We start from the raw sequence: 24,896 nt of genomic DNA, 5'->3' as shown, positions 1-24,896 counted from the left end.
TGAAGAACAAGCAAGGAAAGTCCAGATGGTGAATGCCAACCTTTAGATTGAACTGGCACAGTGAGGCTCATAGAGAAGCCTGGTTGGGAACAAGGCAGGCTTCCAGGCCAACTCATTCCAGAGAGCATGGTTTCAAGTCTAGTTGGCAGTCAGGCCCTAGCACCACCAAAGCTAATTGATAAGGGATCAGGGAATCAGGTATGGGTCTGGAGAAGGGAATTATTTCAAAGATTCATAAGACGCTTGATAACTGTAGACTACACATACCTCGTACTGATTGTGCTCTTGGAACAGTTGAAACACTTGACATGTGTTGTCACAGTTCATTTGCAGAGCAACTCCTAGAGGTAAGTGCTAATATGATCTCCATTTTAGAGATGAGAACCTGAAGGACAGGTTCGCAAGGTCATAAAGCCAGTGCCAAGGTCATAAGTCCAACTGGTGTTCAAACATGGCAGTCAGAACTCTGAGGCTACTCCTAACATAGCAGTATGAAGTGGTAGAAGAGAATGTGTGTGTGTGTGTGTGTGTGTGTGTGTGTGTGTGTGTGTGTGTGTGTGTGTTGGAGGCCACAGATAAAGTTCAAATCTGACCATACCATTTTGCAGCTGGGCCAACTTGAACAAGTTTATTAATCTCTCTGAGCATCAGTGTCCTTTTCTACAAAGTAGGCACAATTATACTTACCTCCAGAAGTGGTGACGGGGATTATATGATGATAATCACGACAGGTGTCAGACAGAGTAGCTTCTCGATATATTTTATATCTCCCTTCACCTTTGGCCTCTTTTGTGATACACATAGCACCAGAAAAGGCTTTAATCAGCTGTGAAGGTCCTCAGGACTTGCCCCAGCTGGGAGGGTCAGAGAAAGAGAGAGGTGAGAGAATCAAACTTGCCTGCCTTACTATTGCTGTGCCTGTTTGCTCACTGCTGAATGAAGATAATAGTGCTTAGCTCACAGGATTTTCATGAAGATCAAATGAAGTCATTCTTGTGAGAGTGCTCTACAAATGCAATGTAAGAGCATGTCAGATATTATTATTCATTCCATTCTGTCTCATTCAACAGAATAAAGGCAGGAAGAATCCCAAAGCCTAAGCATTGTTAGGAGACAGATTTGTGTTTTCAATTGTTCCTCTTGGAAATTCTAAAAGTACTTTTAGCCTGAATGAGTACTGAAGCGATTTCAATTTCCCTTTAAATTCAGAGATGCCAAAACCCTGTGATTTAGGCTCCCAGAAAACACCATCGGAGCTGTCTGCCTGCTTTCAGTTTTAATCAAGTACTGGTACTTAGCTCAAGGTGACAAAATAATGTCCTCGATTGTGGTTAAGCCTTTTAGCAAGAGAGGCATGTTTCCCTATTAAGAAACTGCTATGGTTTGAAGGTCCAAATTCATTAGTGTGGTTTCCAAGGCCTTCGAGCAAGGTCTGAGACTTGTTCTGTCTCTATCCCTCTGCTCTCCTCCTCCAGCTTCCAGTCCCAACTCTATCTCCCCTGATCTGCTAGCCACTCAATTAATACATCATTAAATTCCAAAGCTCTATGCTTTTATTATACTTTTCCCTCTATCTAGAATGCTTTACACTCACCACCTTCCCACCACCACACATACACTGTATTTGTGCTGAAATCTTACTCACCTTTCAGATAGAACTCAAACACTCTTGTACTATGAAGTCTCCCTTCTCTGTCTTACTCTCAACCAAAATTTGTGACTTCCTCCCGTCTGTTTCCCTTGAAGTCATTTATGCACCCACCTATCCATCGCCCCTTCCCTCTATCCATCCTTTCCTTCTTCCCTCCCTCCATTCCTCCCTTCTTCTATCCCTCCTTCTCTCCATCCCTCCCTCTGTCTATCCATCCATTCCATCCATCATCCAACATCTAAGTGTCTTCTGTATTCCAAGCACTGTCCAAAACCTTAAAGTCCTAAGAAAGGGTAACAAACAAATGAAAACACTAGGTCTCAGTCTTCAAATATCCCTTTATTTAAGATTGAAAATTTCAAAATATTATGGTTACAGTGAGTAATGAGGTAATGGTAACAGTTGAGGACAGAAAAATGTTTGAGTTTTTTTATGGGCAAATCAAATAAGACCTCAGATGGGAGGTGATATCCACACCTACCTTTTTTCAAAGATGAGTAGGAAATTGCCATATGGGGCACCTGATTGCAGCAATTTTTATACTGTCACATGCTTACTTGTATATGTGGCTTCCTACCTCTGTTATTCTGAAAGTCATTGGAGGCATAAATCATACGCTGTTGTTCATTCTTAGACCCTTGAGGAATGCCTGCCACATTGAAATGAATGAATGGATAGATACACAGTGATGTTTTAGGAAGAGGAGAATATTTTATTTTTTTGGCATAAAGGAGCTCATGATGGCAAGACAGGAATAAGTCTAATCTTAGAGGCGAGCACTATAAAGCTTAATCTCATGCTACATTGTGAAGCAATAACTAATGCTTATTGAGCACTTAATGTTTCAGACATTTGCTGAGCATTTTTCCTGCATTGTTATAATCAATCTACAAAACAATCTTGGCACATAGCGATTATTATTATCTGTATTTTAAGACTAAAAAACTGGCAAAGAGATAAAAGAACCCATCCCAAGTCACACAGTTATGACTCTGTTGAGATCCAACTCTGGTTCTGGTTCCAGACCCCAAGTTGCTGGCCGCTGCATGATATTACCATCCACATAATCCTTCCTCTCCAAGGGCCAGCCTGAGGCACTGTGGGGAATATTCCACCTTCATATAAGAGCAGGCACAGCTCTTATATGAAGAGCTAAAAAATTGGTTCAACTTTGGGAGACACTATGAATAATTCTACTTGGTACATAAAATCTCTTCCCTGGAATTTTGATTCATAGCATACTACTGGGTGACATGTTCTTTTTTTTTTTTTTTTCTTTTTTTAAGAAAGGGGCAGAAGAGGGAGAGAGAGAATCTTAAGCGCAATCCCATGATCCTGAGATCACGACCTGAGCTGAAATCAAGAGTCGGTTGCTTAACTGACTGAGCTACCCAGGAGCCCCTGGGTGACATATTCTGTATTGCACTGTGGTTAAGCATTGTCATTGATGCTAGACACCCCAGAGTTCATATAAAACTCTTCCATGCTTCAAAGATCAAAAAAAATTTTAATCTATTCAGTTACTCAGCTTGCATTTCATCATGTATAATAATACTATGATGACACCTAATGTGTTAAACTTAAATGAGATAGCATATGTTAAATGCTCAGTATCATACCTATTGCATGGCAAATACTTAATAAATATTGATTAACAACATTATTAGCTGATATAGATATATGTATACTATACAAATATATAATACAAAAGCTATAATATATATGCACTATATATTATGTATTATGTAATATATATATGTTTTTCATTTCCATCTCATCTTTTTAGGTGCTGCAGAACAATATACTTATTATGAGTGTAGTTTTTGGAGTCTGACTTCTTTTGGTTAATTCTGTTCTGTTTATTACCTCGATGACCTTAGACAAGTCCTTGAACATTAATAGGAATGATAAGACTAGTCCATCTCACTGGCCGTTATGAAGATTAATTGAGGCACAAATCACAAAGCAAAGTATCTGACAAATAGTAAAGAGATGATGTTACACTTGAGATACAAAACTCAGATCAGTATTCTTGGAACATAGAGGACAGAGGTTAATTTGTGTTACTTCTTTAATGATTTATTGATTTCTTGTAGTAGGGAAGACTGATGCAGTTTTGAAAGCCTATGTATCTGGCAGAGAAGTGCACATTGAGTAGACCAGAGAAGAGAAGGGTTGATCAAGACTAAGGCTCCTGAGAGGAGGGGAGGCATAGCCTTAGCTAGGAGGAAGGATGGAGATTTTGTGGTAACAACAAGAAGCACAAGACCATAGATACAGATAAAGGAGAGAAAAGACTTAGGTGCCATGCTTACTAATTAGTATTTTATCCTGGTGATTACAGGCAGACAATAATATCCTGGTTTTTTTCTCCTGGCCACTCTGGTACCCATGCTGAGACTACCTTGGGAGCTCAAGAGAGGGCTGCTGCAGTACTCCAGGTGAAGGAGAGGTGCTCAGGTAGTGAGAGTGGAGAATGCAGGACAGCAGAAGTCACTACAGCTTGATAACTGATGGTCTCGGGTGGTGGAGCAGGGGTAGGGAAAGCCATTGAGGTTGCCTTCTAGGCCCTGCTTTGGGCATGGTGGGAAGGGGTCAGCATAGATGAAGGAGGTGAAGACAAATTGGAGAGTAGAGTCAGTTCGTTGAAGCAGGGCCCCTGAGAGGGGGATAACATTTACAATGCACAGAGCAGATGAGCTTTCAGTAGTGAAGAGCCAATTATCTGTTGTGACAGAAGGGAATGAGGAAAATACAGATGCAGGTAGAGGTAAAACGTGTGGGTTGTGACTTGTGTGTTTTGTTTTGTTTTGTTTTGTTTTGTTCTCAGGGAAGTAGGGAGGCAAGGTGATGTACTAAGACTGAGACAGGAAGGTTTAAAGGGTCAGAGGTTTGAGGGGAAAAAAAAAAACGGGTCTTTGAAATGGAAGGGTTCAGAGGCAGGTTCCGGACTTGGTGAGAATGAGGGGGGGAAACATATTTTAATTTCAGGGTGACCAGTGCGTGCGGTAGAGGATGACATGAGAGAATTGAGGGTGTTCGGTCACCTGCACCTTGTGTCATCCACAATTTTAATGTCTGTCTTGTGTTAGGTTTCTCCGAGAAACAGAACCTACAGGATAAGGAATATGGATACAGATATAGAAATTCAGATGTAGATAGAGATTTATTTATTATAAGCTATTGGCTCACACAGTTATGGAGACTGAGATGTCTCATGATCTGCTGTCTCCAGGCTGGAGACCCAGGAAGGCCAGTGGTGATAGTTGGAGAGCCGACAGGTAGATGTTGGAGTCTGAAGCTTGGAGAATGGAGAGTGTGGAGGGCAGGGGAAGGCAGATGTCACCCCTCAGCAGTCAGGCAGACAAGGAGCGAAGCAACCTTCCTCCACATTTTTGTTCTCTTCAGGTTCTTGATGGATGAGATGGTGCCCACCCAGACTGGGGAGGGACCTCTGCTTGACTCAGCCCCCAATTCAGAAGCTAACCTCTTCCATAAATACACTCACAGGCACACTGAGAAATAACATTTGGTCAGATATATGGCATCTTGTGGCCCAGTAGATATAGAATGTAACCATCGTGTGCCTCATGCAGCCCCCAGGAGTGCCCAGCCACCAACACAGATTTGTCTGATAATCCCACCCACTTCCAGAGCATCTCACATTCATTCTTACTCACTTCCAGACTCCAGCTCCCTCTTGAAGCAGCCCTTGTGGAACATTTTAGAGGAAGTGAGAAACAACAAACCATTGTGTTGGCTTAATGTGGGTCTTCTTGGTTACCCTCATAAGTAACAGGACAAGACTTAAATAGAACTCTTTAGATTAATGCACCACTAGGTTAAGGCTAAGTCATCTCTATAGAGGTAATTAGAGGAGTTTAAATCACCTTAAATCCTTATCTCTGTATAATCAAGAAACTCTATCTTACTGTGGCCTTTAATTCCATGGTCAATTAACACAAGAAACTGTATGAGTTCTCTGAACTTTGTAATTAGCTCTGATTTGGCATCCTGGCTTGGCCACCAACCAGCTGCGAGACTTTGGGCAAACTACTTCAATGTAAATGCACCGTAGCTTAATTTCCTCATCAGTAAAATGGGAGTGTTGAGGTATACCTTAGAGTACTGTATAAAAGATCAGAAGAAATATATTTTAAATGTCTACATTAGTACTGTGTAACAGGTACTTCCCAATACCTTCTCTTCATAATAAGAATAAATCCTTATATAAGGAGGCAATATGCTCATAAAAAATAATGTAAACACCTTGCTTATCTCAGAGAGAAGAGAATAATGACAACTGAGTCATCATGAAGTGAGGAGATATATTTTTCCCCTGTTCTGGAAATCACACCAAGTTCTGAGGAGACAAATTGAGGCTTAATGTGGAGGTTAGCCAAAAGAGATGTCCAGCTGAGACTCTTCTGCTGGCAACAGAATCTAGCTAGAGTTTGATGACATCGTCTGCTCTTTGCTATTTCGTGTTTGTTTCATTCATTACGTTATTTTTAAGTTTACATTTGACTTACAGTAAGCGATTCTTATTTTCTGTTTAATTGGTGTTTACAGTAAAAAGGGAGTCTCTTAAAGAAAAATACGGAATAGTAGTGTTATGTGCAAGCATCCTGAAGCCGACGCAGAAAGGCCTGATGCTTGGGAGATACTGGCTTGGTGAAGGAGCATTCTGCCTGCTCTTCCAGGCCTCAGTTGCTATGGCTCGGCATTCATAGGGGAGTCCTATCCATCCTTGTCAACTTGATGGCAGTGATTCTCAAGGGCAGCAGTACAACTCCTCGAAGTGCATTCTGAGAATGTCTGGGATGCATTTCTGTTTGTCCCAGGAATTGGGCATAGTGACCCATACTGGGGGCTGAGGACCCTAGATGTTCTGTGTTTTCAGAGACAGTCCTTCATGCAAAGAACTGTTTTATTGTTTTACATCCCATAGGATTTTCAAAGATCCTTTTTTATAGTCATTAATAAATTGCTTATCATTATTACACACACTCACGGAGCATGCTCTTCATGGATTTAAGATAATTGCCAAAGAATGTAACTGCCATGTAAAGTGAGAAAAGATCTTAATTTGTTATTTTTAGACTGTTGTTACTGAGGGCTGTTACCCATTGAGAAAATCACCAAGAGTAATAACTATGTGATATTTGAGTTGCCGATAGCACACCCTAAGATCGTGTGTATTTGCAGTTGTCACATTCCTGGCAAGCCTATGATACTGGCAACATTGGACAATTTGCTGTCTTCCAAACTGTTCACGTGTCACAAATTCTATATAATACATAATACATAATAATGAATAACTATGTATGTAATAAAACATTTATAATGCAGTAATAGGTTTTATTCATTGAATTATAGATTTTATTTTATTATAAATTAATTTTATTTCCTTTATGTATTACACTCAGGTATTTCTGTTGGCTTTTCTTAAAGTCATCTGGGTATCTGGGTTATATTATCTATGAATTGATGATCATTCATTACCTATTCATCTCACGATTTTGCAAGGAGGACTTGCAAAATATTTAATAGCAAGTGGAAGTTTGGGGACAAACAACATCGGGCAGCCTGCCTCTCGAGTGTCTTCCCCGCTTTCTCCCTGGGTGATTTTGGGAGCCCTTAACTTCAGAGCATGCATTCCTATCTACAAGGAGGGGATTCTATGAGTGTACTGAGGGTTATATCAAAACTTAGAAGTGCTTTGCAGAGCACCAGGCACATGTTAAGCCCTCAAAATATGTCAGCCTTTCTTTATACATTGTAACTTTACATGGATTATTTATCCCTCTTAGCCTGGCTTGTAAAATGGGCTAAAAACATGATCTCAGAGGATTGTTCAGAGAGTCTACTGATGTAATGTTTGCGAACTCAACACAGTGATGATGGATCTTAAAATGTGAGCTTGCTTTTCTTCATGTGTGCTAATCCTAACTGTATAGTCACATAATTCTTGTTCCTAAAACTATAGTCCTCAGTAAGGTGTAAAGGACATAAAAGGCCCTCTATACGTTGATCTTATCGAGGAATAGATGACAAGTAATGGGTATGCAACTCTAATACTGACAGTTGCATTTCTAAAACCCGTATGATTCTTTTTTGTCTATTTACAATGGGAAAAGTAAGTTTCAGATATAAAAATCAGATTAGAGGTCTTTAGGTATACACTGTCTGCATTTTAGTTCATGCATGAATTGAAATGGCAATCCAGAAGGTAATCTCAAGATCAAATGGAAGGGATGTGCAGTTTTCCACTCAATCCTCTTCAGAGCATCTGCATTACTCACACACTTCGCTGGAGCTCGAAGCACTCTGCAAATTACAAATGTGCTTGTACTGTGAAGAGTCTCAAATCTTCAGTAAGTAATACAATCATTCATATCACACTCTCACCTCCCACAATTCACCTATCTTGCCCCCGGAGCTGGGTACTGGTGATGCAGAGGCTGCCCAGATGGCACCGGTACTGATTAGGGACCCTCGAGTATAAGGTACTTTCATGATCATGTTCTCTAGACTGCCTTTTCTCCCCCAAATTCCCACTGCCTCCTCAGCCTTCAAATTATAAAGATCATCTATTCTCAGCTTAGACCTGGGTCTGAATCCTGATTCCAACATGAATTAGCCATGGACCATTGTTCAGACTCTCATGGTTTTGATTTCCTCATCTATAAAATAGGGATCTCAAACCCTTGTTATAATTAAATGAGATCATAAATAAGAAATGATGAGCACGTGACATACAAACCTTTCCCCAAAAGGTAAGTTTCTTCCCCTAACCAATTTTTCTTTACCTTGAAATCCATCCCCCGACAAAGCCAGGAGCAACTGCTTCTTCTTACATGTATCTCCAAAAGTCATCCACACTTCTTTATCTGCACTTATCATGGGATGCTCAACACTGTCTACTGACATAAGAGTAATTTCTGCTCCTTCCTCTCAAGTTTTCCTCAGCAGAGAAGAAGCTGTTGAAGGTGACCATGTTTTGTATTTGTGTACTCCTGGCCCTAGAGGGTTCTGGCATATAATGAAGACAAATAAATGGTAGGGTTTTTAGATACGTATTGCAGACACACAAGAATAGCAAACAAACCATCAGCAAAATTAAATATTCAAAAGAATTCATGGTGACCAGAAGTATTAGACATCACTTGTATTTGTTTTTATTTTATTTTTTATTTTTCCTTATTTTTATCTTTTTATTATGTTCAGTTAGCCACTGTATAGTACATCATTAGTTCTTGATGTAGTGTTCAATGATTCATTAGTTGATTATAACACCCAGTGCTCACCACAACACATGCCCTCCTTAATACCCGTCACCCACTACTCCATCCCCCCTCCCCTCTTCCCTCTGAAACCTTCAGTTTGTATTCCATGGTCCAGAGTCTCTCATGGTTTGTCTCCCTCTCTGATCTCCCCCCCTTCAGTTTTCCCTCCCTTCTCCTATGGTCCTCTGTGCTAGACATCACCTTTAATTTACATATCAGTGGATAGTCTATTAAAATACTTTTCTACAACTTTTACCACTTTCAGACAAAAATTAATATTCACAGTTGGTAGAGGGAGAAACTGAGAAGGGATATGAGCAGATGGCCTAATGTGTTTCCAGCAGGTTGCATCAGTTAGGTTAGTGGTTAGTGGTTGCATCAGTTAGGACTCTTTCAGCAGCTAGGCACAGAAAATGGAATTCAAACTATGTAAATGAGATGGGGAGTAGATGTTCATTTAAGACGTCCAGGAGTAGATCTAGCTTTAGATGAGTCATGATCCTGGGTCCAAATGACATCACCAGGCTCTACCTCTTAGCTCTGGATCCTCCAGGTGGAGCTCATTCATGGGTTCTGCCTGGTGAATCCAATGGCTTCAGGTTTATCATCGTTAAGGCATCTGTTCCAACGGAAGAAACCATTCGCTTCCTTGCGCATGCCAACAAAAGTCAGAGAACTGAGTCTCAGTGAGAATGAATGGCCTAACTCGGATCATTTCTCGACCCCTGCAACTTAAGTCTGGTGACTGCCAGAGTTGAATGCATTGACAACCCAGCCTAGTCCAGACCCCACTCCTGGAATCTGGGTGTGAGGGCACGAAGGAGGTAGAGTTAGCTTTGTTTACCTCGTGTATGTGGACCAAAAAAGGATTGTTCTCTCATAGTAAAATCAGAATATTATTCTCAAAATAACAGTACTCTGATAAGAAAAAATAATAAAACTCTACTCCAGTGGCAGAATCAAGAGAACTCCCTTCTCATGAATAGAGATATATATCCAGGCCAACAGAATGGATTAAGGAAAGGACAATTGTATATATGTGTATATATATACACACATTTATGCATGTATATAAGCATATTTATACATGTAATATAAAATTTATAAATATAATAATGTAATATTTATACACATAATGTATATATGTAAAGCATGATAAGGTGGTTCCTGCAGGACTGCCATTAGGCTGCAACATTGCCCAGAATTCTTATATCACCAATTCCTTTGAATTAAAATCTCAAAGGTCAGTAGCAAAAGTGCAAATAAACTGGGTATATGAAGCCAAAAACCTAACTATTCACCGGAAAATGATCATTTATAGTCTGTAGTTTAAAAATCCATAGTGTACAAATGATAATCAAAGATTGTCAAATGAGGGAAAGACACCAGTGACTACTAAGTCCATATTCATCCTTCCAGGTAAAGAAGGCTGAAGGTTCAATGTCTCATCTATTATTATATAGCTCTTGATTCTATTTGTTTCCCAAATTATATTACCAGAAACCTAGCTACGAGCTGTGTTGCTTTCATTTTCTATAGACTTAAAAGTTAATATTTATTAAAAGTTAATATTCTATAGAATTAAAAGTTAATATAATTTATATTCATAATAGCCATTACACTGGCTTTTAATGTTGGATCAAAGTAAGTAATAATTGCCTAAAGAACACCTCTGATATTTCAAATATCAGGTCCATTGGTTGTCTTCACCAGTGGTCCCCAGATAAGAGCTTGTGAGATTAAACAGGGTAAATTTCTCTGTGAGATCAATGACAAGTCAAAGAGTTCACTTTTCATGAAAAATTCATTAGAGTTCCTTTTATCAGAAAGAAAAAAAAACTGCGTGATGAAAATGGTGTTCATAGCTGAGCTTAGTGTTCACTGAAAGTGGTCATTCATTCATTGAACAAACATTTATCACACATCTGAATATGATTTTAGGAAATATGAACATGGCAGTGCCAAAGACTAAAGTCTCTGATCTGACGGAGATTTCATCCTGGTGGGGATTAAAAGTTACAGATGAGTGCATAATATATATCAAGTAACAAGAAGCGTATAGAAGAAAATATGTGCTTCGGCTGGGTTTTTGCAATATCCATTTCTTCCCTTGTACCTCACTTACCTCTTAATAAAGTTTCTCAAAGTTTATCATTACTCTGAATCCTTTGAAATATAGATTTTTGATTGTAGAACTGCCTTATTTTTTTGGAAATTAGTCTTAGCATAAATGTAAATATCTCCTTAACTTGAACCAAGTGGTTAGATTGGTTCTTATTGTATCCAATATAATGGACTCATAGAGAGGGCCTCCTGTGTACTGAGCATCCATGGGGAGAGAAAAAGGGATATGAATAATTGTGATAAAATGTCATGTGTTGTCCTAACCAGAAGAAAGAGGAATTCCAGAGACACGGGACGGCCCTCTAGGTAGGCAGAACAGCATACCCCAAAATGCACTAGTTACCTGTTCAGCACCTTTACCTGGAATACAGGGAGGTGAGATGGGGTGAGGAGGGAGCATTGGAAGATGCTAGAAAGTGGCAGCAATGGACAGATGGAGATGAGCCTTGAATGTCATACTAACAAGCTGGGGTTTGACCCTGTGGGTTTAACATCAGCAGCAAAAGCTCAGTGAATGAAAGGCTAACAAAACTGCGTGTAGGGGATGTCAACTAATTGCTCAGTCTGCTCAAAGTCCTTGACTTTCTCCTAGCAACACACAGCTGTCTTCATCAGCTTTCTGAATCACAATGGACCTGGTTATCCCTTTGCCCAGTGGCTCCCCATTGCACATACAGTAAAAACCAAAGGCTTTGTGACAGCTTGCAATGCCCCACATAATCTGGCCTTCTGTTATTCCCCACCTTTCCCCCTTGCTCACTCTACTCCTGTCACACTCACCGAACTGGTACTTAACACGCCAAAGAACATTCCTCTCGTGCACCAGCCTTTCTTTTTTGCATGCAGGGCTCTTCCCCTAGATGTTCGCCGGGCATGCTTCTTCAAGTCTTTGCTCAAACATTATCATTCAGTGAGAACTACCATATCCACCCTATTTAAAATTACAACACTCCTCTCCACTCTTTCTCTTCCACATCCTATTTGATGGGTGGCCATAAAGCTGATACCCTCTGGCATACTATAAAATTTACTTCCGTATCATGGTTCAATTTCACTCACCCCACTAGGATCCCAAATCCAGAAAGGCAGGGAGTTGTGCCTTGTTATCTTCTGCTGTACCCCCAGCAAGTGCATGGCTCTTGGGTAAGAGGTTAACAAGTATTTGTTGAATGAATGAAAGAATGAGTGGATCTCTCCAACTATACCTCTTTCCTCACAGTCACTATTCAAACTAAAGAACCACAGTTGCTTTCATTTGCCCACCTAAATTCCTATTTCATTACCATTCGTGCTGAGGCTAATTTTTCATCGCACACAATTCCATGGTTATGTTTCCACCATGGATGACAAAATTGCTAAAGAGAAAGGAGCATGAGAAAAATGGACAAAAGTTTTATGCACACTTTTGAGGTGGGCAATTTTCACTTGAACCATTTGTCCCTTTTTAATCAGAAATTGGTGATGCACAAAAGCAATCAACAGATCTGAAAGAACTCCAGGGGATCACAAAAATCAATGTGCCGGTATCCAAGGATGCATTTCTTGTATGTTAATTACCATCATTTCTTAAACCCTAGAATCATTTATGAAGTGCTCGGTTTCATGGGCCTTTTCCCTTCTCCAGGTTGTGCAATGACTTTTACTCAGGCACTCATCTTCCCCACGTTCTTGTTTCAAAATGATCTCATGCTTTTTCTTTTCCAGAATAATGCATCATAGCACCAAGCTAATGCTGTCTTTAGTCCTTTCTCTTCATTTTTGGAAGCAAGAAAGGATATCTTTAATTCCTCCCCCAGAAGTCGTTTTATTTTGTTTTGTTTTACTGTTAAATGTTGATGTTACTTTTGGAATAACTGAGTAAAGGGCATAGCCAATCCTATCTCCAAAAATCAGCATAAAAACCAGACCACACTGACCAAAACAACTGTATCAGGACTCTGGACATTGATCAAAGGCAGACATCAAGTTGAGAAGTTTTATGCAAGAAAAAACTACTATAAAAAAAAATCCAATAAACCTGGGTAAAAACAGTGATTTGCCTTTCTTGTTTTCCCTTTGTGATCTTTGTGACTCACCTCACCTCTCCTTTCCCTGGTTCCAGTAGGCAGAAGGAAAATCTGTATGTCATCAGGTAAGTTTTACCTAATCAGTTAAGAGCTGTTACCCAAGTTTTAGCTGCCATTTCCATACATCTTTCAATAGGGCATTCCTCTTTTGGCAAAGCCAAAAATAAGCAAATTACACTGGAAAACATATCCCAATGTGGGTCACTTCTGTAAGTTTTGACTTCCTACCATAATTTGCCCACTTTTGTTTACTTTTAAGAATCATAAAGTCACTGCTCTTGAATTTTGTCCAGAGTTTTTATTTTTAATTAGTGGAGGGATGGGCCATAGAGCATGTCACATTTCCAGAGCAGAACAGAAACTGCTAGATCAAAGGCTGGCAAACTTTTCTGCAAAGCTCAGTCAGTAAACATTTTAGGTTTTGAGAGACATACATGGGCTCTGTCACATACTCCTTTTTTTAAACAACCCTTGAGAAATGTAAAAACATTCTTAGCTTGTGGGTTATTTAAAATATGGATAGGATTTGGCCCATGGTCCATAGCTTGCCAAAACCTACTTAGGTCTTTGACTTTTTAAAGATTTATTTATTTGAGAGACAGCTCACGAGCCAGGGGGAGAGGCAGAGGGAGAGAGAGAATCTCAAGCCGACTCCACACTGAGCATGTAGTCTGACCTGGGGCTTGATCTCATGACCCTGAGATCACAACCTGAGCCAAAACCAAGAATTGGACACTTAAAAACTACAGCACCCAGGCACCCCAAGTCTTTGCCTTTTTTAAAAAAGTTATTTATTTATTTATTTTGAGAGCGAGAGAGAGGGAGATGGGGGGTAGGAGGAAGAGGCAGAAGGAGAGAGAGAATCCCAAGCAGACTACCTGTTGAGCACAGAGTCTGACCTGGTACTTGATTCCACGACCCTAAGATCATGACTTGTGCTGAAACCAAGAGTCAGACATTTAATTGACTGAGCCACCCAGGCGCCCCAGGTCTTTGCTTTTTTTTAAATTAAGCTTTCTATTTTGGGAATCACTGTAGATACATATGCAGTTCTGAGAAATAATACAGAAGAAGCTCTGGTACCCTTTATCCATTTTCCCTCACAGGTAACATCGTAAAATTTTATAGCACAGTATCACAACCAGGATATTCATGTTGATATAATCAAGAAAAAGTCATTGAGTTTTAAATCTTTCTACTGATAACTTTTAATATAAATATTTAAAGTTAAATGTTTTCCTCTAAAAACTGTTTTGGCTGCATCCTATAAATTTTTATGTTTTGCTTTTATTATCATTCATTTTACAATATTTTTTTAATTTCTTTTGTGAATTCTTCTTTAGCCCATGGATTAGTTATACGTATGTTGTTTAATAATATAAATTTGGGGACTTCTTCAGAATATCTTATTGATAGCTCATTTCATACAATTAAAGTCAGAGAAAACACTCTGTAAGATTTCAAACTTTCGAAAGTTAATTAAACTTCTTATGGCCCAACATCTTAGATAGACATGAACCTGCCATGTGCATTTCAAAGTTGCACATTCTACAGCTATGTACAACGTAACTGAATTCCAGTTAAGTCAGGTTGATTGATACTGTCATTCAGGTCTTCTGTATGCTTCCTGAAATTTTTATCTATTTCTGCCATCTAAACGAAAGAAGGATATTAAAATCTCTCATTATGAGAATGGACTTGATCTATTTCCACTTTTGTCATATCAGTTTTTCACATGAATTTGTTACTAAGTACAGGTTACTTATAATTGTTCTTTCTGAGAAATTCTCCCTTTCATCATTAGGCAATGCCCCAATTTATCCTCTGTAATACTCTTTCTTTTGAAGTCTGTTTTCTCTGAAATTGATACAGCCAGCTCAGTGTTCTAGTCAGTGTTTGCATGATGTACCTTTTGTCATCCTTTTATCTTCCACGAGTTTGTAACTTTTATTTAAAATACATCTCCTGTAGTCAGCAAATTTTTGGGTCTTGAACTTTTATCTAGTTTAACAATCTTTCACTTTTGACTGGAGTCTTTAGTCCACATTCAATGTACTTACTCTTATGACTGGATTTGTCTACATTCTTTTTCATTGTCCCTTAAGGTTTGTTCCTCTGTTTCCTGCATTTTGTGTGTGTGTATGTGTGTGTTTAGTGTTCCATTTTATTTTGTCTCTTAGATTCTCAGTTAGACTTATTTTTAGTAGTCCCTCTAATGTTAAAAATATGCATCCTTAATCAGTAACGCAGCAGGGATGTCCACTCTCACCACTGCTATTCAACATAGTATTAGAAGACCTAGCCACAGCAATCAGACAACAAAAAGAAATCAAAGGCATCCAAATCGGCAAAGAGGAAGTCAAACTCTCACTCTTTGCAGATGATATGATACTGTATGTGGAAAACCCAAAAGACTCCACCCCAAAACTGCTAGAACTCATACAGCAATTCAGTAAAGTAGCAGGATATAAAATCAATGCACAGAAATCAGTGGCATTCCTATACACCAACAACAAGACAGAAGAGAGACAAATCAAGGAGTCGATCCCATTTACAATTGCACCCAAAACCATAAGATACCTAGGAATAAATCTAACCAAAGAGGCAAAGGATCTGTACTCGGAAAGGTATAAAATACTCATGAAAGAAATTGAAGAAGACACAAAGAAATGGAAAAACTTTCCATGCTCATGGATTGGAAGAACAAACATTGTGAAGATGTCAATGCTACCCAGAGCAATCTACACATTCAATGCAATCCCCATCAAAATACCATCCACCTTTTTCAAAGAAATGGAACAAATAATCCTAAAATTTGTATGGAACCAGAAGAGATCCCGAATAGCCAGAGGAATGTTGAAAAAGAAAAGCAAAGCTGGCGGCATCACAATTCCGGACTTCCAGCTCTATTACAAAGCGGTCATCATCAAGACAGTATGGTACTGGCACAAAAACAGACCCATAGATCAATGGAACAGAATCGAGAGTCCAGAAATGGACCCTCAACTCTATGGTCAACTCATCTTTGAGAAAGCAGGAAAGAATGTCCAATGGCAAAAAGACAGTCTCTTCAACAAATGGTGTTGGGAAAATCGGACAGCCACATGCAGAAGAATGAAATTGGACCATTTCCTTACACCACACACAAAAATAGACTCCAAATGGTTGAAAGACCTAAACGTGAGACAGGAGTCCATCAAAATCCTAAAGTAGAACACAGGCAGCAACCTCTTTGACCTCAGCCGCAGCAACTTCTTCCTAGAAACATCGCCAAAAGCAAGGGAAGCAAGGGCAAAAATGAACTATTGGGATTTCATCAAGATAAAAAGCTTTTGCACAGCCAAAGAAACAGTCAACCAAACCAAAAGACAACCGACAGAATGGGGGAAAATATTTGCAAATGACATATCAGATAAAGGGCTAGTATCCAAAATCTATAAAGAACTTATCAAACTCAACACCCAAAGAACAAATAATCCAATCAAGAAATGGGCAGAAGACACGAACAGACATTTTTCCAAAGAAGACATCCAAACAGCCAACAGACACATGAAAAAGTGCTCAACATCGCTCGGCATCAGGGAAATCCAAATCAAAACCTCCATGAGATACCACCTCACACCAGTCAGAATGGCAAAAATTAACAAGTCAGGAAATGACAGATGTTGGCGGGGATGCGGAGAAAGGGGAACCCTCCTACAGTGTTGGTGGGAATGCAAGCTGGTGCAACCACTCTGGAAAACAGTATGGAGGTTCCTCAAAAAGTTGAAAATAGAGCTACCATTCGATCCAGCAATTGCACTACTGGGTATTTACCCCAAAGATACAAATGTAGGGATCCGAAGGGGTACGTGCACCCCAATGTTTATAGCAGCAATGTGCACAATAGCCAAACTATGGAAAGAGCCAAGATGTCCATCGACAGATGAATGGATAAAGAAGAGGTGGTATATATACACAATGGAATATTATGCAGCCATCAAAAGGAATGAGATCTTGCCATTTGCAACGACGTGGATTGAACTGGAGAGTGTTATGCTGAGTGAAATAAGTCAATCAGAGAAAGACATGTATCATATGACCTCACTGATATGAGGAATTCTTAATCTCAGGAAACAAACTGAGTGTTGTTGGAGTGGTGGGGGGTGGGAGGGATGGGGTGGCTGGGTGGTAGACATTGGGGAGGGTATGTGCTATGGTGAGCACTGTGAATTGTACAAGACTGTTGAATCACAGATCTGTATTTCTGAAACAAATAACGCAATATATATTAAGAAAAAAAAAGAAGAAGATAGCAGGAGGGGAAGAATGAAGGGGAGTAAGTCGGAGGGGGAGACGAACCATGAGAGACGATGGACTCTGAAAAACAAACTGAGGGTTCTAGAGGGGAGGGGATTGGGGGGATGGGTTAGCCTGGTGATGGGTATTAAAGAGGGCACATTCTGCATGGAGCACTGGGTGTTATGCACAAACAATGAATCATGGAACACTACATCAAAAACTAATGATGTAATGTATGGTGATTAACATAACAATAAAAAATTATTTTAAAAAAACGAATATATTTGTCACACTCCAAGTCTCCCCCCTCCCTTTTGCCCATCTTTTCTTCCAAATTTGGTATTCTCTCCCTCTCCTAGCAGTGCTTTTGAATGATTTTTAATTTGATGAGAGATTTAATATATAGATTATTAATAGTTCATGCATTCTGTGTCCTTTATAAGATAATTTTCCTACTCTCAAGTTACTAAGATATTATCCTGTTGTCTTCTAGAATTTTTATAATCTTGGCCCTTTCATTTAGGTATATGATCCAGATGGAGTTATTCTTTCATATATAGTAAGAAGTAAGATTTAATGACTTTTTTTCACATAGACTCCCCAATTTTGTCAAATGCTTTTATGCATCTCTTGAGATGACCTATGAACTTTTTCCTTTTGTCTCTTAATATGGTGAATTATATAGATGGATGCAATGTTAAACCAGCCTTGCATTTCATTTTTTATTATTATTATGTTCAATTAGCCAACATATAGTACATCATTAGTTCTTGATGTAGTGTTCAACGATTCATTAGTTGCATATAATTCCAATAAATCCTACTCAGTCGTGGTGTTATCCATTTTGAATATTCTTTAATTGGGTTTGCTAAAAAATTGTTAAGAATCGTACATTTATGTTCATAAGGGATATCAATCTGTAATTTTTGTTGTAATTTATGTTTCTGACTTTAGTATAAATTTTATTTTCTGCCTCAATCTCTCTTCTGTACTTCAATTACATGTACATAGATTGTCTGAATTTATCTCATGGTTTACTTTTGCGCTATTATTCTTAGACTCTTTTTTTTTCCTCCGTGTTTTTCACTTTGGGTACTTTGTATTGCTATATATTGAAGTTCATTAAGCTTTTGTTTCTCAATGTCAAATATGCTCTTAATCCCGTCCAGTGTATTTTTCGTACCTAGATATTTGATTTAGATTTTTTTTATATCTTTGTTTTCTTTTTAATATGCTCATGTTTTCCTCCATTTTCTTTTTTTTCTTTTTTTCTCTTTTTTTCTTTTCTTTTTTTCCTTTTATTCCTTAATCCCCAAAACCTATCTCCTCCATCCCTCCACCCCTCTCTCCTCTGGTAACCATCAGTTTGTTCTCTGTAGTTAAGGGCCTGTTTCTCTATTTGTCTCTCTCTTTCTTCCTTTGCTTGCCTTCTTAAATTCCAATATGAGTGAAATCATATGGTATTTGTTTTTCTCTGACTGACTTATCTCACTTAGCATTATACACTCTGGCTCCATCCACGTCGTTGCAAATGGCAAGATTCCATTCTTTTTATGGATGAGTAATATTCCATTGTATATATACCATATCTTCTTTATCCATTCATCGGTCGATGGACATTTTGGCTGCTTCCATATCTTGGCAATTGTGAATCATGCTGCAATAAACATAGGGGTGCATGTATCCCTTCGAATTAGTGTTTTTGTATTTTGAGGGTAAATACCCAGTAATACGATTCCTTGATCATAGGGTAGTTCTATTTTTAATTTTTTGAGGATCCTCCATACTGTCTTCCACAGTGGCTGCACCAGTTTTTGTTCCCACCAACAGTGCAAGAGGGTTCCTTTTTTTCCACATCTTCACCAACACCTGTTGTTTCTTGTGTTGTTGATTTCAGCCATTCTGACAGGTGTGAGGTGGTATCCCATTGTAGTTTTGATTTGCTTTTCCCTGATGATGAATGATGTGGAGTATCTTTTCATGTGTCTGTTGTCCATCTGGATGTCTTCTTTAGAGAAATGTCTGTTCATGTCTTCTGTCCATTTTTTAATTGGGTCATTTGTTTTTGGGGGGTGCTGAGTTGTATCAGTTTTTTTACATATTGTGAATACTAACACTTTATTGGATATGTCATTTGAAAATATCTTCTCCAATCAGTGGGTTGCCTCGTTTACTGTTTCCTCCCTGTGCAGAAACTTTTTATTTAGTTATAGTCCCAAGAGTTTATTTTCACTTTTGTTTCCCTTGCCTCAGGCTTTCCTCTATTTTCTTAAACATATTGATAAATCCTTAAAGATAAGATAAAATAAAATAAAATAAAATGTTTACTAATTATATCATCTGTGTTACTTTTGTGTGTGTTCCCACTAATGGGCTTTTTTACTCTCTTTATAGGTTATGTTTCCTGCTTCTTCACATGCCTGGAAATAATTGACTATATGACAGACATCATTAATGTTACCTGGGTTGGGATGGGGTATTTTCTTGTGCTTTATTAAACTACTTAGAAACAATTTGACTGTTTCTTGTCAAAAAACAATTGTTAGTTGAAATAATCCTTTAATCTATAGCTAACTCTGACTACCGAGGTCTCACTGAGGCTGTACCCTTCTGATAGTCCATTTGGTATCCCCTATGTTATAAGGTTTTCTTAGTTTGGTTGATAGGGACATGAACTATTATTTCTGTGTGAGTTTTGGGTTTGAGCTTTCTGCTTGTTCTTTTCCAGTGATTCTTTCTCAGGCCTTGTATTTTTTTTTTCTCAAATATGCACTTCTTGGTTCTCTGCTAAAGGCAGGAGGATCCTTTGAGATCTCCAGGGCCTCTCTCTGTGCAATTCTCTCCTTTCATTTCAGGTTTCTTCTCTCCTATATTCTTACAAGAAGATCCTAGATTTTTTCGCTGCCCCAAATGTTCAATTCTCTTTGCTCAATGCAAGGAGTCTGCTGGGCTTTTTGGGGGGTTCCCACTCCTTGAGCTGTGTCCTTGATTCTGTCTCTAGGCAGTGAGCCAGAATAATCATAGAACTTAATTTGTTTGTTTCCTTTCTCCAAGAGTTCACTATTCTGTGCTGCTGTTGTCCAGTACATGGCTACCAGTGTTGCATATCACTTGTTCAGTTTTTCAGTCATTGGAGGTGATGAGTACATCTGATGCCAATTACTCCACCATAGCTGTAAGCAGAAGTTTACCAAAAATCAAGGACTTTGTCATTTTTTTTAAGTCAAACTGTTAGTTAGGGCTAAAGCTTTCACCAATATTAAAGAAAGCAAGGGACTGATTACTATTTAACTTAACTGAAGGGAATTTGATTCCTTTTGATGATTCAGAAAACATTGCGGTGTTTTCCTCAATGTTGCTTGATGAACATTAACTATCATTGTATTGTAGGTGTGAGGAAAACTGGCTAGGAATATTATGTTTATGATAATGTTGGGTAAGAAATTTAACTTCATATATTCTAATTGTTGCCCATCAATGATAACAAATAAGTGCATTTGTGTTCTTATTATTACATCCTTAATCCAATTACATACTTGGTACTCAAAAGAATAAAATCACAGGGATGTTAAATAGAGAGGCAATCTTAGGATCTGCTAGCTCAATTTCTACAAGAATATCATCTACATAAGAAGAGAAAAGTCAGGGAAGACATTAATTCTTATTAAGTGCCTACTCCATGCTACACATCCTTATATGTATTATTCCTTTGTAGCAAATTATTACCAATTAATATAGAAATGTACTCAGGCAGAACTACATAGTAATAGATGAAAGGTATACATTTTATTTTATTTTATCTTATCTTTAAGGATTTATTTATTTATTTATTTAAGAGAGAGTGAGTGTGCGCAAGTAAGCATGAGCAGAGGAAGGGGCAGAGGGAAAGGGAGAGGGAGAATCTGGAGCAGACTGTCCACTGAGCACAGAGCCTGACATGGGACTGGATCTCATGACCCTAAGATCATGACCTGAGCTGAAATCAAGAGTCGGATGCTTAACTGACTGGTATATATTTTAATCTATAATAATTACCTAGATCTTTGCAACATATGGAAATAAAATAAAATAATGAGTTATTATTTGTTTATCATAACAAACTCAAGAGGTATCAATTATTATTTACCTTGGGAATGCTTATTCCTCATGTTTTCATGGAAAGAAAATTCCATTGGAGTCACACTCAAGAGTGCTTTTTTTTTTTAATTGATAACCTGATTCTGAAAACCATATAAAGTTTATCTTTGTGTATGGTGTAAGGGAATGGTCCAGTTTAATTCTTCTGCATATAGCTATCCAATTTTCCTAGCACCACTTATTGAAAAGACTGTCTTTTTTCCATTGGATATTTTTTCCCAATTTGTCAAAGATTAGGTGACCATAAGGTTGAGGGTCCATTTCTGGAGCCTCAGCTTTGGTTTTCTTTTTCATCCTTCCCTTGGTGATTCGGGGTCTTTTCTGATTCCATACAAATTTTAGGATTTTTTGTTCCAGCACTTTGAAAAATGCCAGTGGTATTTTAATAGGGATGGCATGGAAAGCGTAAATTGCTCTGGGGAGGATAGACATTTTAACAATGTTTATTCTTCCAATTCATGAGCATGGAATATTTTTCCATCTTTTTGTGTCTTCCTCAATTTCTTTCATAAGTGTTCTGTAGTTTCTAGAGTACAGATCCTTTACCTCTTTAGTTAGGTTTATTCCTAGGTATCTTATGGATTTTGTTGCTATTGTGAATAGAATTGATTCCTTATTTTCTCTTTCTACAGTTACATTGTTAGTTTATAGAAAAGCAACTGATTTCTGTGCATTGATTTTTGTATCCTGCCACATTGCTGAATTGCTGTATGAGTTCTAGCAATTTGCAGGTGGAGCCTCTTGGGTTTTCCAAATAAAGTGGTATGTCATCTGTGAAGAGGGAGAGTTTGACTTCTTCTTTGCCAATTTGGATACCTTTTATTTCTTTTTGTTGTCTGATTGCTGAGGCTAGGATTTGAAAGACCTCAATGTGAGACAGGAATACATCAAAATCCTAAGGAGAGCATAGGAAGTTACCTCTTCTAAATCGGCCACAGTACCTTCTTTCAAGACACGTCTCCAAAGGCAAGTGAAACAAAAGCAAAAATGAACTTTTGGGACTTCATCAAGATAAAAAGCTTCTGCACAGCAAAAGAAACAGTCAACAAACCTAAGAGGCAGCCCACGGAATAGGAGAAGATATTTGCAAATGACATTACAGATAAAGGGCTGATATCCAAGATCTATAAAGAACTTCTCAAACTCAACACTCAAAAAACTAATAACCCAGTCAAAAAATGTGCAGAAGACATGAACAGACACTTCTCCAAAAAAGACATACAAATGACTAACAGACACATGAAAAAATGTGCAACATCACTAGCCATCAGGGAAATACAAATCAAAACCACAATGAGATACCACCTTACACCAGTTAGAATGACAAAAAATAACAAAACCAGAAACAACAAATGTTGACGAGGATGTGGAGAAAGGGGAACCCTCTTACACTGTTGGTGGGACTGCAAGCTGGTACAGCCACTCTGGAAAACAGTATGGAGGCTCCTCAAGATGTTAAGAATAGAGCTACCCTATGACCCAGCAATTGCACTACTAGGTATTTACCCCAACGATACAGATGTAGTGAAAAGAAAGGGCATGTGCACCCCAATGTGCATAGCAGCAATGTCCACAATAGCCAAACTGTGGAAGGAGCCAAGATGCCCTTCAACAGATGAATGGATAAAGATGTGGTACATATACACAATGGAATATTATTCAGCCACCAGAAAAGATGAATGCCCACCATTTTCAATGACATGGATGGAACTGGAGGGAATTATGCTAAGTGAAGTAAGTCAAGCAGAGAAAGACAATTATCAGATGGTTTCACTCATATGTGGAACATAAGCAGTAGCATGGAGGACCATACGGGAATGGGAGGGAAATCCAAAGGGGAAGAAATCAGAGAGTGAGATGAACCATGAGAGAGTATGGACCTCTAGAAACAATCTGGGGGTTTCAGAGGGGAAGGGGTAACAGGGTGATGGGTATTGAGGAGGGCACGTGCTGTGATGAGCGCTGGGTGTTACACTTAACTAACGAATCATTGAACACTACATCAAAGACTAATTATGTACTATACAGTGGATAACTGAACATAATATAAATAAATAAATACATAAATACATAAATAAATAAATATAAAAACATATAAAAATGCAAAGGACTTAGTAAAGCCAAAACATCTTTAAAAAGAAAAACAAAGTGGGAGGACAAACACTACTTGGTTTCAAGACAAATTACAGAACTACAGTCATCAAGAGAGTGTGGTTCTGACATCAAAACAGACAAATACATCAATGGAAGAACGTATAAAGTTTAGAAATAAATCCACACATATATGCACAACTAATTTTCAGCAAAGATGCAAATGTAATTCAGTGGAGAAAGGACAGACTTCTTAATAAATGACCCTCAAATACTTAGATATCCATATGGAGTAATATGAACCTTGATTTATATTTTGTGCCACATATAAAAAATAACTCAAACTCAGTCATATACCTCAATGTGAAACCTAAAATTGCCAGAAGAAAACATAAAAGAAATCTGTTACTTTGGAAAACCATAGCAGGTAAATTTTTAAAAACTGGTCTTCATAAAATTAAAAACTTCTACTCTTACCTCTCATTAGCCGGAATTTAGTCACATGGCTTCACAGAGTTGCAGATGCTAGGAAATGGAGTTTCAATTCTGGAATGCAATGTGCCAGATAAAAATTCTATTACAAGGGAAAGAGAAATGAATGGATAGATGTAGAACTATCAGCCTTAGTCCCAAATACTAAACACGAATTAAGAGTAAGGAAGACAACAAAGTATGATGTTATTCTATATGAATTCGTAAATATTTTGGTTGAAATATTAACATATTATTTCTGTTACTTAAAAATGTATTTTATATTTAGCTTAAAATTTAAAATAAAACCAAACAAAAAACCTGCCAATGCAGTCCCACTGTAAGAACATTTGCCTCTTTTGTCATGTAACTTGAGTATTGACCATCTCTTCTTTTGAACTTTGAGTGCCATTCCTGCCTAAATAGCTTTGCACAGAACCTGGCACAGAGTATTTGCTCAATAGATATTTTGTTTGTTTGTTTGTTTGTTTGTTTGTTTGTTTGTTGGGTTTTTTTAAGAACTATTGAAGTTTGTGTGTGTGTGCGTGTGTGTGTGACTACATTTTTGCACTTATTATAGCATCTTTCTCATGAAAGTTCAAAGCACTTCAGAGTCTATTACTTCATTAGTCCTGACACAATGCCTCTAAGGTGGTGTGATTGTAATTCCTTCTGTAGATTTTCAGATTCTTCTTTTTTTTTATTATGTTATGTTAATCACCATACATTACATCATTAGTTTTTGATGTAGTGTTCCACGATTCATTCTTTGCCTATAACACCCAG

General features: G+C 38.2%; 1 long non-coding RNA gene across 1 annotated transcript; it reads right to left on the bottom strand.

Annotated features, from left to right (window-relative positions):
- Positions 1–7,769: 7,769 nt before the first annotated feature.
- On the bottom strand, positions 7,770–24,186 carry LOC113935384. The gene is made up of 3 exons (XR_003524036.1): positions 24,117–24,186; positions 8,464–8,686; positions 7,770–7,981 (listed from the first exon to the last, which is right to left on the bottom strand). It is a non-coding gene; the product is annotated as an uncharacterized LOC113935384 (long non-coding RNA).
- Positions 24,187–24,896: the final 710 nt, after the last annotated feature.

Source organism: Zalophus californianus, chromosome 4 (assembly GCF_009762305.2).
Source record: "Zalophus californianus isolate mZalCal1 chromosome 4, mZalCal1.pri.v2, whole genome shotgun sequence".
NCBI lineage: Eukaryota > Metazoa > Chordata > Mammalia > Carnivora > Otariidae > Zalophus > Zalophus californianus.
The sequence above is the reverse complement of the archived record's forward strand: the minus strand, read 5'-3'. Positions and strand labels throughout refer to the sequence as shown.